This window comes from Equus quagga, chromosome 16 (assembly GCF_021613505.1).
Source record: "Equus quagga isolate Etosha38 chromosome 16, UCLA_HA_Equagga_1.0, whole genome shotgun sequence".
Lineage (NCBI taxonomy): Eukaryota > Metazoa > Chordata > Mammalia > Perissodactyla > Equidae > Equus > Equus quagga.
The window spans coordinates 33,401,733-33,418,933 of record NC_060282.1 but is presented as its reverse complement, the minus strand read 5'-3'; the positions used below and the strand labels follow the sequence as shown (position 1 = coordinate 33,418,933).

Here is a 17,201-nt window from a genome sequence, read left to right as displayed (position 1 = left end):
ATGGTCTTTGACTGGAGATCATTTGACAGTACTAAGAGCCTAAAGACTATGGAATGTGTGAACATTTAAATGTTGTGTTTGCATTTTACATATATGTCAATATTTTTCCCAAACAAAGTCTTTCGAAGGCAGTGAACGTTTGAGTTAGAGAAAACTGTAGCTTTAAATGTATGCATAGTTGTAGTTTATATGATCAACCCGTATCACTGTCCCATGGTATATTTCCATAGACTTTTTTTGAAATACTAAACCACCAACATGATGTAACCCGTGAGTTGAAGTTCCAAACACTCTTTCTGTTGTCAGCTTTTCTGTTAAGGGGTTTGCCCTAAATTAAAACATATCAATCTAGGGGACCAAAAACCCACCACTGAAAGAATCACTGCAAAGAGTATATTCAAGATTCAAAACTTATTTGTCTGAAACAGCTGCTCATGACCTTTCATAAGACAAGGTATTTGGGGACTCTTGGAATTTTTGTAAGATTATATTTTTAATAAGTACAGGCTTAATGATGCATCTGTTACTCCTCCTATTTTACATAGTTAGCAACATTATCCTTTTTGTTCTTTTTCTCTGGTTAGTAGGGTAATTTCCCTATACCATCTCTCTCTGTGTATAATGCACTTTAGAGAGCACTTAAATTTTTTTTTAATTATCAGATAATAATTAGATAATCTGAAAGGGAATGAAAAATGTTTATGTTAAGGTTGCAAAACACAGTTGATCCTATATATCTAATACAGTGTTTTATTGTATTTTCCATATAGGTTATTGGAAAATAGTTTCTTAGTAAACACTTTTGTCAATATTATTTTTTTATTCTCATGTTATAAAGTTTACCTTCATCAGGAAAAGTATTATAGAAAATGTTATTTTAACCTTTAAAACACAGTGATATATACGGTCCAGGTAAATATCATGGTACAGGGCAATAAAAGGACAGCTTCCGAATTTGGAGGAAGGCTTAAAATATTTGTGATTTGTGATTTTATACAAAAGGTGGTATCTGAGAACACACATGATTTCACCCATGCAGTATAGAGGAAAGCTTGACATTGCTTGTTTAACAAAACTTAGAACTCTGGAAATGGATACTTCCCTTAAAACTTGAGAAAGTTTGGTAATAAGCAGGGTACTTTGAAGAGTGTACAAAGGGAGTATTGATGGGCAATATTTATGTCTTATCTTAGATGAGCTTTGACGATGATGATGGTGAGTGGAAGACAAAAGATGTAGAAAAGAGCAAATGACTTTGGGGAATCTCACAGTTGGTGTGGAAATTATACTAAGCACGGTAAATAATTAGGAAGAAATGGATATTTAAATGGATATGTATTTGATGAGAAGGAAAATAGGTGGTTAGGAAAGAGAGAAATGAGGGTAGGCTAGCGTAGTCAGGAAAGACATCCTGACCTAGGCTTGAGCTTGGACTGAGCCTTAAAGAACAGACAGGAGTCTAAGAGATGAAGAAAATGGGAAGGGAATTCAGGTAATGTGATCATCAGTATTGCCATGCTCCACATCATGATTAACAATCACTTTAACATATGCTTTCTGCAAGGTATTTTACTAGGCAATGTGGGATACAGAAACAGGCATCAATGCTTATCTGTGAGGCATTTACAAATTCATGGGGTGCTTGTTGATTTTACTTTGGAAGCCTTTTAATAAACTTGTAGAAACCGTACAGAATTACAGAATGAAATGGGTCATTATGACTGTCAAGCAGCAGAATTCTAGGCAGAAGGACAAATATATCTGACTTAGTGCGATATTTTTTGTTCTTATATTTTAATGTTTTTATATAAAAGGGAAAAATGTGATCTCAAATAATCCTTCACTCATAGTTGTCTTGTATCTAAAATAAAAGTGCTGAACAACTGGATCTTTGAGGCCCCTTCCAGATAATTGCATAGTTCTCTGTTCTAAGTTTATCAGCATAGAGCATGTGACACAAAAGAGATACCTAGGAGATCTCAGTCTTAGTCTCAGTCTTGTATGAAAATTGACTATTATTCATATAAATCGCTGCAATGCTATTTTAGCCTTGTTTACAGTTTAAAAAATAGCTTGAATTGAAAATTGCAATAGACCGATTTGGAGCTCCTGACGAATCAGCCAGCACCGGGAGTTGTTCCTACTACTCAGGATTTTGAAAAAGCTAAGTACCAGTACCAATAGATTATCTAATTGTTAAAAACTGTGTAGTTAATATATTGCTTTTTTCTTCAGTTTTCCCATTCTTCTCTCTTCTTTAAAATCTGCCAAGGGGTTGATGTGAAGGAAAGGAAGCTTCAGCTATGGACCTCACACACTGAACAACTCTAGAATTGTGTTAACTGAAGTCAGCTTAGGAAAGATGCTATAATTTTGTGTGGTAGGAAATATTGGGAAATGTTAAACAGCTTTCACTTATCCCTCTATTCACAATACTGTGAACCTCTTGACCCCACGCCCATCTTTCTGTGACCACCCCCCTCCCCCATTCTTTGTTGCAAGGGGTGGATTCACACATCAGAAAGACAGAGAGCAAAGATGCCACTTCTTGTCTTTTGAATTACAAAAGTTGAGACTGCAGCACAGATGACTTTGTGAAGGAGATATGGGATCCATGCAAACCTCCTTCAACTTTGCCCCTTCAAGATAAAATGGGGATTCTCCAGATGGAGGAGAAGTGATGGGTGACTAAATGACAATCTCTAAGAAGAGAGTGAATCATCTCTCTCCCTTCTGTCATTCAATTCCAGGAGGTGGATTTTCCATAGAGTCCCCACAAGGTTGCTTAATAGGATACCAGACGAGGCCTGTCTTCATTTTCCCAGCTGGGGCCTGGGAAATCAGCAAGACCAAGATGGATGAGCCTAAGGCAGCCTCATTGTTTTCTGACTCCATCACAGGAGAGAAGCATATGATCTCCATATACCTGATGCAGTGCAAGTAGTTGGAAGCACTCACCTGTTTGGACCAAGAACTTTGAATCAGAAGAAAGAGGAAATCGAAAGGGATGCTAGCATGGATAGCGGACACTAAGAACAAGATGCCTTCTCCTCACTCCTCCTATGCCTGTCCAATGCCTGGGCACTAATATTACCCTGGGATTTTAATGGAGCCTTGAATTGATTAACTTTAAGTTTCTATCACTTGGGAGGTTGGGATTTGAAAAATAAATTCAGTTATTGAATAATAAATGTAATAGCAAAAACTTAAGTAGTGCTTACTGTGTGCTAAACACTGTTCTAAACACTTTACCTATAGTGGCTAGTTAGAGACTCCTGCAACCATAAGAGGTAGTTATTATTGTCTCCATTTTATCAGTGACAAATCTGAAGCTCAGAGAGGTTTAGGGTTTTGCCCAGTGTCACACAACTAACAAGTGACAAAGGCAGGATTCACATCCAAGCAGTCTGCATCATACTATGCCAAACCACTTCTCAGAGAGGTGTAAAAGAATATGTAATATTTCTGGCCAGACTGTGTCATGTGTTTCATACGCATTATGCTTATTTTGGAGGGATTTTTTGAGAAGCAATATCTAGCATTCGTTTCTCTGTGTGGTCTGGGCTCTGTAACAGCCCTGAGGATGCTGTTTCTATATTACACAGTGTTCTCTCTGGAAGACTGTGCAAGTAATTTCTCTCTACTCTTAGTACTGGAAATATCTAGGCTTCTCCTGAGCAAGTACCTACTCTGTATTTCCTAGAAAAATCAACTATATAATCTCTTTTCTCTGTTTTCACTGGCTGCCATGTAGCTTAGAGCCAAACGTCAAACTTGCTATTGGTAAGTCTATAAATTCATGACCTATGCTGTGTGCACTCATTGTACTGTTCTATCCCAACTTTCCCTTTGCTTTGCTTTTTACCTATTTTAATTTACTTTATCTGCTGGTAACGTACATATCTTAGTGAAACACCTTAAATCCTTTTTGAGAAAGGCAGGTTGTAAATACATGCAAATATTATTTTTCTTTGCATTCAAACTACATCACACTTCGATCTTCCTTGGTCAGCAGAAGGACCCCAATCATTACTGTATAGCAGAAATGCCCTTCTTTATTGGCACATTTCATCCAAAGAGGACAGAAAGGATAAGGTTTGAAGGGCATGGTGTGCTTTCTACTCCCTAATATCCATTCTTGAGCCCAAAGGCTGTGGTGAAAAGAAACATTGGCACATGAGGAAGAGTGGTGTAATGGCTAAGTATATGGGCCCTGGTATCAGAACTGGTTCATATCCACGTTTTGCTATCCACAGGCAAGTGACCTTGGCCAAGTCCCTTAACTTCTCTGTGCCTCAGCTTCCTCATCTGTAAAAGAGGGCTAAAATAGTACCTATTCGTATAGTTATTGTGAACATTAAATAAAGGTAGACAAATGTTTATTGTCTTTGATAGGTGCTAATGGCCAATAAGTGGGACAAGAGAGCTAGAGAATTAGAAAGTGAGTCTTCTGAATTTTGGTAAGCCCAATAGGTTATTCTTAATGTAACTTATGAAGGGCAACGAAAAAGCAATTAAAAAAAATAGAGATTACATTTTCCATAATTCGTATGTATCATACTCTTTTACCTTTCACAAGGCTAAAGTGTAAATTTTTATTTGAATTTCCACATGTTCTTTTCAGCATTAGAATTACAGGGCAAGAGGAATCTTAAGTCCGTTGGCACAGGTCAAGTTAGTAACTCCACTCAAACTGTGATTTAAAGACCGTCACAGAAGGAAGAGAACTTGCATTCTCCATGAGAAAACTAATGTAGGAAATACATTTTCTCTTTCAAGAATTTTTTTTTATGCAATGAGATGTTCTTATAAAATATTTGTTAAGCTTTTACTTGTCCAGCCTTAGAAAAATATGAACACATAAATGTATTTGAATGCATCAAATTAATTCAGAACATCTTTCAATAAACTATTGAGCTGATGAAAGATAGGATATGTGATAAACACCCTGCCCTCAAGAAGGTTACAATCTGGTAATGTAGATAGACATGTAACTGAATATGGCATGCCAAAATATGCAGACCCACACACACATACAGTTGCAATACTGTGAAATCATTACCAACATAGAGTTTCATAGAATATCATTGAGAACAACTGATTCAGTCAGTGAGAAAAAAAGAGGCAAAAGAAGAAGGAAGGGAGAGAAGGAAAGGGAGTGAGAGAAATAGAGAGAGAGGGAGGGTGGGAGGGAGAGAGAGGGGAAGAGAGAGGGAAACGTAACGTGGACGATGGCATTACAGAGATGATTGGTAATAGAGGTCTTGAAAGATGAGAAGGTATTTGCTCGTGTTAGCATGTGGGATGGGGGTGGGGGGGCAGTGGGAGAATTCCAGGTTGGGGAATAGAATGTGTAAGGGAACTAAAGCTTTCTAGGAAGTGATGGGCATGGCCCAGAATAGCAGTTGAAAAGGGGATAAGTTCTGACTGCCTGCAGGGAGCAGAAAACCAGTGGAGAGTTTTCAGCATTGGGATAAACATGATCAGATTTGCATTTTAGAAAGACAGCAATGCAGAACATGTTTTGAAAGAGAGTGAGTGTGTAGGAAGGAGAACAGTTGTTAGAGGGAAAGGGGAGGTGAAATATCTCCATTAGGGACTGTTTCTCATCTCTGACTTCAGCCTGACTAGCATACTATAGTTCCAGCTTCTTCCAGCTGACTCCTTTTCCTGTCTTTATCTCTCTAGCTCAGGGAAGGTCATGGCTTCTTGCTGTTACTAATATCTAGATTGCTTTGTTGTCCACTTCCATCAGCTATATGCTTAATTTCTTAGAATAAATTCCCTTGGGGCCTGCGCTGTGGTGCAGCCGTTAAGTTCTCACGTTCTGCTTCTCGGCTGCCAGGGGTTCGCCGGTTCGGATCCTGGGTGCGGACGTGGCACTGCTTGGCACGCCATGCTGTGGTAGGCGTCCCACATATAAAATAGAGGAAGATGGGCACGATGTTAGCTCAGGGCCAGGCTTCCTCAGCAGGAAGAGGAGGGCTGGCAGTAGTTAGCTCAGGGCTACTCTTCCTCAAAAAAAAAAAAAAAAAAAGAATAAATTCCCTCTACTTTAAGTACTCAGAGTTGTTTCCGCTTCCCAGTTAGACCCTGACTGATACACCCTAGCGGTAATGTAGGGGAGAGATGTTGAGAGTCCTAACAAAAGAAGAGACAGTGCGCATGCAGAGGAAAGAGCTAATTTAGAAGACAGAATTACAGAATTTGGTGACAGGTATGGATGTGGGCATGGGGGGAGGGAAGAATCAGCCATTCTGACCCTTGTGGCTGGCCTGCTTAACAGAAGAGATGTTGTTTAAAGAAACAGGCAATGTGGGGAGAGCAGAGGATTGGGGAAGACCTACGGTGACCATCAGACAGTCACTCAGATGTGCCTAGAAAGCAGGTGGACGAAGGAATCTGGGGCTTGAGTTTCATGTTAAAATTTATGAGCAAATAGCAGGAGTTTAACAATATTTAAAGTTTTGGAAGCAAGATTCCGAGGGAAAGGACATAGAATGAGAAGAGGCCAAGGACAGAACTTCATGGAAGCCTAATAGAAAGGGGAAAAGTGGACAAAGAGGAAAACTATGGAGAATAGTGTGTCAGAAAAGCCAAGACTTTCAATAAAGGTTAATATTCAGAAAATACTAGGTTGGGTTCATGATATGTGACTACTAAAAGGTCATTAGTCATTGATCAATTAAGCGTAGATGCAGTTTCTTTCTCTCTTCAAAATAACATTTGATATATTGCTGTTCTCTTATTACAATGATGAGATTAAGAACAAGAGAGATAGAATTAGTTTTCCAATTTTACCCAACTCGTATATGGTGCAGGTAGGATTTGAACTCACTTTTGACTAATTTCCAAAGCCTATGGTGCCTGTAAATGATTTTCAATTTCAGGGTAGCAAATCTATACGGAGTTATATAGGTAATAAGAAACCACTTAGAGTTCTGAACAAGGCAATACATGATCAATACTGTGTTTAAGAAGAATGATCTATTCTAATCTATTATTCTAATAATCTATTTAGCGGAGATTAGAAAAAAGATAGAGTTGAGAAAAAGGAAGGGAAGTTATGAGACCACTGAGCAAGGAGTATTGAGAGCCTGGCTTAGGGTGTAGGGTTGTCAGATTTAGAAAAACAACAAAACCAGGCTGCTTAATTGAATATGAACTTTTGAATTTTTGGTATAAGTATGTCCCATACAATTTTTGGCCATATTTATATTGTAAAAATTTGTTATTTACCTGAAATTCATATTTAACTGGTATTCTGGATTTTACCTGGCAACCTACAACACTGCAGTAAAGTTCTTATGCTAACTGGAGTGAGTGTAGACTTCACAGGTTGAGGGCAACAAGATTGCCCTTGCTTCAGGTGCCAACTTCAAATTCGAGGGTCCTCAGGCTATCTGCACTTTGAATCAACTGGCTGCAAATTTGGGGGTTCCCACAAGCCACTCGGGTTGATGATAATTCACTAGTACAATTCACAGAACTCAGGAAAGCACTATACTTATGATTATAGCATTATTATAAAGAATACAAATCAATACCCACCAAATGAAGACACATGTAAGGCAAGGTGTGGGAAGATCTGCAAAATAGAGCTTCCATGTCCTCTTCCTGTGGAATCAGAACGCATCGCCCTCCTGGCACATTGATGTGTTCACTAACCAGGAAGCTCACTGGAGCCTTGTGTCCAGAGTTTTTATTGGGGTTTCATTGCATAGGCATGATTGATTGAATTATTGACCCTGTGAGTGGACTCAATCTTCAGCCCCTATCCGTTCCCCTGAGATCAGGGGCCCACTCTGAATAATAAAGACACTCTATTATACAATGCAACCCTAGTGTGGTCATGGTAATGGAATGGAGAGATAGATGAGAAGTACAGAAAGGTATATCTGGAGTTTAGAAGAATTGTCAGGATTGCACATTGGGTGTCACTTCTCCTTAGCATGAATGTGGTTGTTCTAACTCTGAAGTGTATAATATTGCTGCGGGAAAAAGTGTTAGGAAAAAAGCAAAAGCTCAAGTGTTAGAGGAGGGAAAATGGAAGCCACAAACAAAATATAAATATGTCAGCACATTCTAAATTTTCACTTTTTATAGGTTAAATTAGTATGGCTTGGCTTTTTCCATATGATATCATCTTAGTTGTTTCTTACAATGGTATTAATTTCAAAGCTTTTATACATTTATTCTATAATTTATTTCTACCTAGTTTTTGAATGTTTAATATTTTGATGATACTCATTTACTTTTATTTCTAAACACTGACTGGATTTTTGCCCCAATTTTTATAAATTCAAAGTACTCAATGAATTGTCAAAATATTAGGATAAAAAGCTTAAATGGATTTTGACCAATTTCCTGAAGTACCTTGTAAATAAGGTGTAAAGTCTATGAATTTTGGTATTTTTAACATTTTAAAATTAACACATTTTGCTTCAGCTTGGCTTTGAAGTTAACCCAATCTTTACTTAAAGACAGAAAGGTTATTAACGTGGAATTAAAGACAATGCTTTTATTTATTTATTTTAAACTTATTCTTTAATTACAAAATGGCTTACAACTAGTAATGGTAAATTAAAGTAATTATAGTTTTCTAATGACTGAATTGTAAATAATTGCAGTATTTCTACATAGTACCATAAAGACCACTGATAAAGCCACATTATAGCACATGTCCCATTCCTGATGCAACATGTTAACATTTCACAAAAACTAAGTGCCTTGTTTAGTGGCACTGAGTGGATTCTGACTCCTAGTGACCCTGTGTACAGCAGAGTGGAACCCTTTTTGCTGGTCTCTTTGTGCCATCCTCTCACCTTCTGACGCTCTATCAGACAATGCTCCACTGCCATTCATAGCATTTTCATGGACAGTTTTTTCAGAAGTGGGTGGCCAGGTCCTTCTTTCTAGTTTGTCGTAGTCTGGAAGCTCTGCTGAAACCTGTCCACCATGGTAGTGTGGTTCCTTGACCAGGAAACAAACCCAGGCAGTGGTGGGGAGAGCACCAAATCTTAACCACTGGCTTTAAGTGAGTACTTTGTGCCAAAATTGTGGTTCTGAATATTGTGGAACATACGAAAATGAATAATGTATGGTCTGATAGAGTGAATACTTATAAAAATGCTAACATTTGTGTTTACTCATTGTAATTTTGGTTGAAGACTACTTTGCAGTAATCTCACAAGCAGCACTTTTATCTGCTGCATAATTAATAACACAAATTAGAAAGAGGATCAGTAGGGATGTTTTTGAAACATGCAGACAAGCAAATTGTTTCACCCCTTTGAACTTCAATCTTTAATCTATAAATGAGAGATTGGACTGACTTTTCTGGTCCTGTTTTTGCAATTCTTGTTACTGTTTGTGGTGTCAAATACTAGGTTTATTACCTTAAAGCCAAATTCTGTTTTAAGCCTTACCACTGGAAATCACTAATGGGTAAGGTTGCTTCTTCATCCAGCATGTGGTGTAAAGGCAGGGCCTAAGAAATAAGGGACCTGGTTTCTAGTACTATTTCTGTGAAAAAAGTCACCATCCTTCAGTATTCTCATCTGTAAAATGAAGAGATTTCATTTATAAATCTTATGGCTTCTTCCAATTTTAATGTCTATGATAAAAAAAAAAAAACTTATAATAACCAGGTTAAGACCAATCTAATGTAAAGTCTTACTTATAGAATATTTTGAAAAAATATTTTTATTCCTTTCAAACTGTATAGTTAGAAGTGTGGCTGGCATAGAAGGCAGACTAATAAAAAGAACTGAGGTCTATACTATTATGAAGAGATGATATTATTTAAAGTTTCAACTGTGAAATATGTCACTAAAATGGGTAAATCTCCAGTTTTCAAGGATATTTACAAGTAATTTTGTTCTCTTAAATGGAATTAAAGATGCTCATATAGTATCTGTGCAACTATAGGTAAATTATCTTTGGGTATGATGCAAAGACAAAATTTCAGCCAGAGCATTTTTAATGTTATAACAAATCAGCTGCTTGGTCTTTTGTCAAGGTAAGTTGGTAGTGGTATAGTTATTGTGGACAGTCCCTGGTGGAAGAAATTCATTTTGTGCGAGGAAAATTTGGTTAGATATTTTTCACTGCCTATGTTTACTTGCTTGAGATTTTGGATGTTGATTTACAAACGATTAATTAAAAGTGCCAGTGTGCTGGTGAAAGTTAGAATAATTAACTTTTACAAGTAAAAGTTAATTAAGAATTAATAATTAAAAGTGTCTTCGGTTTATGTGAGAATTCTCCCCATTCCTAACTCTAATTTGGGAAGTTGTCAATTTGAAGATGGCAATTTTAGAAAATTAGACCCAAAGTGCTTCCGACGGCTGGTTGCATATTGAGATGCTCCAGCAATGTGGGGAATTTTGGTCAGAGCACAGCAAACTGGAGCATCTCCAGGAGCTATGTGCTGCCTTTGTTTAGAGGAAGATGTTTCCTGCAATGTTTCTCTTTATCGACATGCTAACTCTATGGAAACATGTTGCTTTGCTCTTGTGTTGTTTATTTCATTAGAGAATATGCTACTCTTTAGTTCAGTTTCAAAGGGAGTGATTCTTTCAATAGTACCTGGAAATTCAGAGTCTTAACATGTTGTTCAAAGTTCCATATAGAGCACTATACAGAATTTAATTCAGGTGTTTTATATTCTCGGGAAGCTGAGTAGGTGTGATGTTTCAGACAATAGTTTTAAACTAAAAGGTTGTCTCTTCTGGGATGCAAGTCATTCTGCTCTTTTGTAAAAGCGGGTAAATCCCAAAGTGAAGTGGGCACAGACGTCTCCGAGTGTGGGCTCTGGCCACAGAATTCCCATTAGCATTAGCTTGGCGCTGCTTCTTGTCTCGCAGACAGCGGAGAACATGCCTTTTCCACCCTTGAGGCAATGAAATAAATTAAAGGGTGCGGCATTCAATGAGTTGAATTTTGAGTAGTATTTCTCATGCCTCCAACGTTTTAAAATCAGTTTATTCTTATGAGGCAGCATTTGGAATCATGAAACAAGGGACTCCTCTGTTTGTGCCAGGATGCAGCTTCTTTTGATTTTCTGGAATCGTGTGTGTGTCAAACAATCTTTTCTGGTCCTTTTCCCATTGTGGTCTCTGGGTAGTGTCTGTGACTAGAACTTTGTAATTCAGTATAAATCACAAATACACGAGCACTGTGGAAGGTAAGACACCTTTAGTTTGTTTCTACTGGGTCTGGTCCAGGCTATTACAGTCTCTACATATCTCCATGACACAGAAGCAAGAGTTTTTGCAAAGAGGGTCCCCAGGGCCCAACCAAATCCATCCTCTGTAGAAGCTGCCGGCTCCGTCCATGTTCGTTACGTTTGTGCTTCCTCCAGTTCTGCGCTTTCTCTCAGTATGTTCTGAAGAGACTGGAGAGCATTCCTGTAATCTCAAATGGAAGTTTATTTTTGTTTTCATGGAACAAAGGTTTATCTTTAGTGTTACCATGTGTCCCCTCTAATTAGAAATCCTTTTCTCATATTCGCATAAATAAGAAGGGGATCATTTAATTCTTAGTGCATTTGAACACTGATAACTCCAGAGATGGCGGCATCCACATTTTATCTAATTCTCTTTAACCACAAAAAATGTAGACTCTCACCCACCAACTAGAGAGCAAGAGCTGAAGGCTCTGGAACTCTTAAAGGGAGTCTTCTAGCAGAGCCACTTGCTCTTTCTCCGTGTATGATGTTTTATTTCAAGACATCAAAATAAGTATGCTTTCTGATATTGATCTGTCTATTTTTCCCATATGCAGTGGTTTGATTGTTATTATCTTTCCAAAAGCATGTAATGATGATTGGTAAAGGTATTTCAAACATAACGTATTGACAAATTTTGAACTCTTAGGCTCCATCAGGCACCGTTCTAAGTTCATTACATAATTGAACACATGTAACTTATAACTGCTGTGAGATATTATCCCAGTTTTATAGATGGGAAGTGGAGACTCAGAATTTCTGAGGCTCGCTCCAAGTCAGACAGCTCATCAGGGCTAGAGCCAAGGTTTAAATGGAAGAGTGTCTCCCAACTACTCTTCTCAATTTTAGTCTGTAACCAATTAATTACAGTATTTGCCTAGTGATACCTCATGTTAGGACTTCTGAGACTAGTGCTTTAAAGTGCCTAGTATTCTTTTTTTTTTCTTTTTTCTTGTTTTTAGCTCCATACATTCAAGTGTTTAAGCTTGTGACTTTTTATTACGTGTCCATCATTGTTGTATAATTCTACGTTATTTTTTAGGTGTCCAAAAAGACTACATTCTGCCTTTTTACATAGCCTTCCTACTCATGCTCCCTTTCTCTCAGAACCAGCATGCGTCAGGTAAAGCTCGTCCACTATAGAAACAAAGAAAGAGGGAAAGAGATAGGGGTGTGGGGAGAAGAGAGGGAGAGGGAAGACTTACATAGTGTTTTCCTTAGATATGGTTGAATATACAAACATTGATTATATGAATGCTTTTCCATTGTGCCTGTGGAAGAGTTTTTCTAGGTTCTGTCAAGAATGTTAGCATTTCATGTTTGGTAGAATGTGAGTACCCTCCGTTCTCTCGTCTGGTGGGAGTGAACACTCTGTGCCTGTTCAATCTGAGTCCTTGAAACGAGGAAGAGTTAGATTCATACTTTAAACGTATTTCTGCAGTGAGATTTCCAGGCTGCATTTTGGTATGGAAATGAAGAACAGGCTAAGGGCTCTTTGAAGGCAAGAAACATTCAATGTGGAAAAGACCCATCTTAGATAAAAGAAATGAGGAATGCACATTGGCTCTGACATCAGGAAAAGACATTCTTCATCTGCTGATTTGAGGAGGGCATAAATATCTTCAGTTAATATGTATTCATCATGCTGATTTTTTGTGTTGCGTTTCAAGGACAATGAGGAAGGTTCCTGACAATATTCACTTGCATTAGAACAGCCTTTTAGGGGTCTAACAAAATGCAGATACTGCTGGTCAAGAAAATAAAGCTAATAAAAGATAATTATTGTGTTTCAATGGCTGTAGGAATATTGAACTTGTTAATATCATATTAAAAAAAAAGTCCCTGTGTTAAGTAATTTTAGTATTAATTATGCAGTTTTTAAGTGTTGCCAGTAACATTATAGCAAGGTAGTTTTCAATTGAAATTCTGATTAAATGGTAAATGTTGGTGTTAATTACACATTACTTAAGAAATAACACAAATGAAACCCCTAATAATATCATTTTGTCTTGATTTGAGCTCAGAAAAAACACCCCCCCAACCAATTACTCAGACCACCAATTCCATCATCTGCTCTACTTTTGCCGTTCATTGGTCATATTTTTCTCATACTCTTGTTCCATCTCCTCCATCGTATCTTATCTCTCTCGGCTCCTCCTATTTACCAGCATAGCAATTATAATTGTCAGATATTGATGTCATAGTAAAGGTAATGTATCAAAATCAAAAAGTTACTGACATAAAAGAGAACCGCTTTAATCTGATTTGATGTATCAGGTTTTATAGTTATATGACTTAAGTAATATAACCTTATCTATAAATACCTAATAAATATTCTGGAACCCACAAGGATGAAAAAACAAGTTCATTACCTTAAGGCAAAGCAGTTTTGCTGTACTGCTTTTGTCGACCACTGATGAAAGTAATTTATACTAAGAAGTATATTTGTTTATGATCACTATTTTAATGCTATACTATAAGATTATGATACTTTGTACTTTGTTTTTTATGATTGTTGTTTCATGTTAAAAGCTGTCTTTAAAATGATAGTATTTCATGGAGCTACAGAGGACTTTTTGCTCTTAGAGGTATGTGAAATGGCCAACATTTGGTCACCTGCGGTTCTGTTCCATGAGAGTAAAGACTTTGTCTAACCACTACCTTTTATTAAATTTTTGTTAAAATTTTATATTAAACATTTAAAAAAATTTTATATTAAAATTTTATTATTAAATTATTAAAATTTTCTGTAGTTTGTTGTGCCGTATAAGAGACTTATACTTGTGATTTGTGATAGATCAACACAACAAACTGTGAGCTTAGGCATTCTCTTTTCTTTTCTCAGAAGAGCTGGTTTCCTCTACCTTTTCCCACTCCCTAGGAAAGAAGAAGTCAGATATGAGTGTGTATAGACTGTGGAAGAACCAAGTGTACGAGCTGTGTTTACCTAGAGTACCTTTGAGTCATAATAAGAAGATTAATCAGCTATATCACATCCTCATGGGTCACAAGTATGATTTGGTAACATATAAGGGAAACTTTAGGTGTAACTCCAAAAAATTTCTGCTGGTCAGATTATATATTTCTTAATTTTTTTAAATTGGTAACCAGGCAAGAAAAATAAACAGCAAAATACAGAACACAAAGTCCATTCAAAAGAGCTCATGAAATTTACTCAGAGCTTTCATTCCCTCAAAATGATTAGGCTCAGTTCTGGCAAACTTACTTATTTGGTTTTCTAATCTAAAGCTGATGAGTGCTAACCATATAAGGATCATATTGTTGAAGTGTTTTCATTTTATATATATTGAACGTTTCCCTGTGTCATAAGCGTTCTTCCAAAAGAGTTTTTTAAAGATTACATAGCACTACGTGATATGGGTTAATAACATTTGAAACCAAACTGTCTTGGCGTTTAGATTGTTTCTAAAACTTCTCTCTTAGAAGAAACGTTGTGATGAGCTTTTCTAAACACTGATCTTTGTCGTCTTCTCCAATTATTTCCAAGGATAAAGCCATGACGTTGAATTAATGACTCTGAGTTTGAACAGTTTTAAAGCTTTTGAAACGTATTGCCAAATAGCCCTAATCCTTATTTTTTAATGACTAAATAGTGTTTAATTTTGAATACATATATAATAATGATAGTTAATGTTTTTGAGAGTTCATTGTCAAGTACTATTATAAGACCATCACACTTGTTAACTTATTTCATCTTAAAGATGATGATATGTGGTAGGACTATTGTCGTTCCTATATTACAGATGAGAAAAAGGATGCACAGGAAAATACAGTGACTCACTCGAGGTCAAACAAGTCATAGTGGTGGAGGCAGGATTTGAACCCAACACTCTAGGTTAATAGCTAACATTTACTAATATTCAATAATAGATAAATAGGTTTAGTGAACTCCCGAGTTAAGAGATAAAATACATTGTTTGACTCTCTTAAGAGTTCTATGCTGTGTGTACACTTATCCTCTTAATTTTGCAGATAAAAAACAAAAAACAAAAACCACTGGAACTTTGGTTAGGTAACTTGCGCAAGTCACATAATTAGTAATTGGTAAAGCAGGTTTTAAATTAAGGTTAGTAGGGTTATGTGTCTCCAGTGCCCAAACTCTAAATCTCTACACTTTTAAACCATTTGGAACGTTTAAATTCTTATGATTTGTTAGTATTAAAAATAGCATTTAAAGGAACATGTTTTGGATTGTTTAATTAGTAAAGATTCCTTGGCATGGAGATCCCATGTCAAAGCTTAGGAATAATCTTAGATCTGTACGTGCATCACTGGCAAATTACTCTGCAGGCGTGTGGCATCACTTTGTGTAAGAGAACCCGTTTCTCCGGATCCTTTACAATAAAGAATGTACAGAGAGAGAGGGTGAGGAGACAGCAGATGGGCAGTGCAGCCCTCTGTGCGGAGGGCACCTTTGAGCTCACCCGCCCGATGGATGAGCTAAATCAGAAGCGGTGGAGTGTTCCAGGCAGAGGAAAGAACAAGTACAGAGACTCCAAACTGGGAATCAGCTTTGACTTTTGAAAGAATTAAAAGAAGGCTGATGTGCCAAGATCCAGGGAGGGAGGTAGGAGTTTGAGTTTGTGTCAAAGAACTTAGTAGGGCCAACTTCCAACTGGCCCTTCTGCAGGATTGTGTGGGCCATGATATAGATTTTGGATATCATCCTAAGTACTGATGGAAGACATAAAAGCCGAGGAGTAACACGATGTAATGATTTATATCCCCCACAAGAAATAGACTGTAGGAGAGGTTGGAATGGGTTCCTGGAGATTAGAAGGTGGCCATTGCCTTAGCCCTGGTGAAAGATCAAGGAGCTTGAAGTAGGGAAATGGAAGTGGAGATAGTGCAAAGCAGTCAGGTTGGGTTATGTTTTGAAGGTGGAGCTTTAAAGACTTGGTGATACTTTTGATGCGTGAGGGAGGGAAAGAGAGGAATCAATTATGACTCCTCACTTTGGGGCTTGAGAAAACTATGTTCATTTTATGGTTTAATTGTTGTTGTCCCCATTAGACATAACCTCCATGAAGGCCAGGACCTTCTCCTTTATTCCCTGTACATGTCCAATGCCTAGCATAAAGCCTGGCAAGCCACAGAGGAAGGGCCAGAAAATTATTATTATTATTACTGAATACTTTAATAATTATTACAAAACATTCACATGTTATCTAAATTATTTCCTGAATATATTTCCCCTTAGGTTGTATTTTTATGTTTATTTTGTTGATATTTTGACATACAAAAGCTCTAAATATATTTAGATTTGTGTTGCATTTTCTTTTTATTTTTTTATGAAGACTTAGTCCATTTATTTATTGCTTTGTGATTTTTTTTATTGTGTCTAAAATATCATTCCCCATCCCAAGGTTCGATTAATAACCAATTCAGCTTATTATGGTCATTCGCTGTGTTTAATTCTTGAAAAATCAACCTGAAATTTATCTTTAAATTATGTAAGATAAGGGCCTAAATTGACTTTTGTTTCTCAATTGCTAAGTAGTTACTTCAACTTAATTAATCCTTCCTTTCTTTTAAAACATGTCTTTATTGAATTCTTACCAATAATAATTTATTGTTAAATGTTTGTTTTGGTACCACCATCATGGTGGTAGATGGTATTTTTATTGTTCTGATCTTTTTCTCATGTTTGGACTCTGTGCACTGCTGGTGTAGATTTGGGTTGGACTATAATAATTTATTTGAAATTCTTAACCATTTATTGCTTCAGATGTTCAGCGATGCACTTCAGTATGGTAGCCAATAGCCACATATGGATATTTAAATATAAATTTATATTAATTAGTATTAAATAAAATTTAGTATTCTGTTTCTTAGTCACATTAACCCTATTTCAAGTGCTCAGAACAAGCCACATGGGTGGGTGGCTACTGTATCGGACAGTGCAGAATTATGAAACATTTCCATCAAAAGAGAAACTTCTATGAGACAT

The 17,201-nt window shown here is 36.9% G+C and overlaps 1 protein-coding gene across 2 annotated transcripts in view; it reads left to right on the top strand.

Annotated features, from left to right (window-relative positions):
- Nucleotides 1-17,201, top strand: part of ZFPM2 (zinc finger protein, FOG family member 2) — a 437,784-nt gene that overhangs the window by 55,799 nt on the left and 364,784 nt on the right. The window lies entirely within an intron of this gene.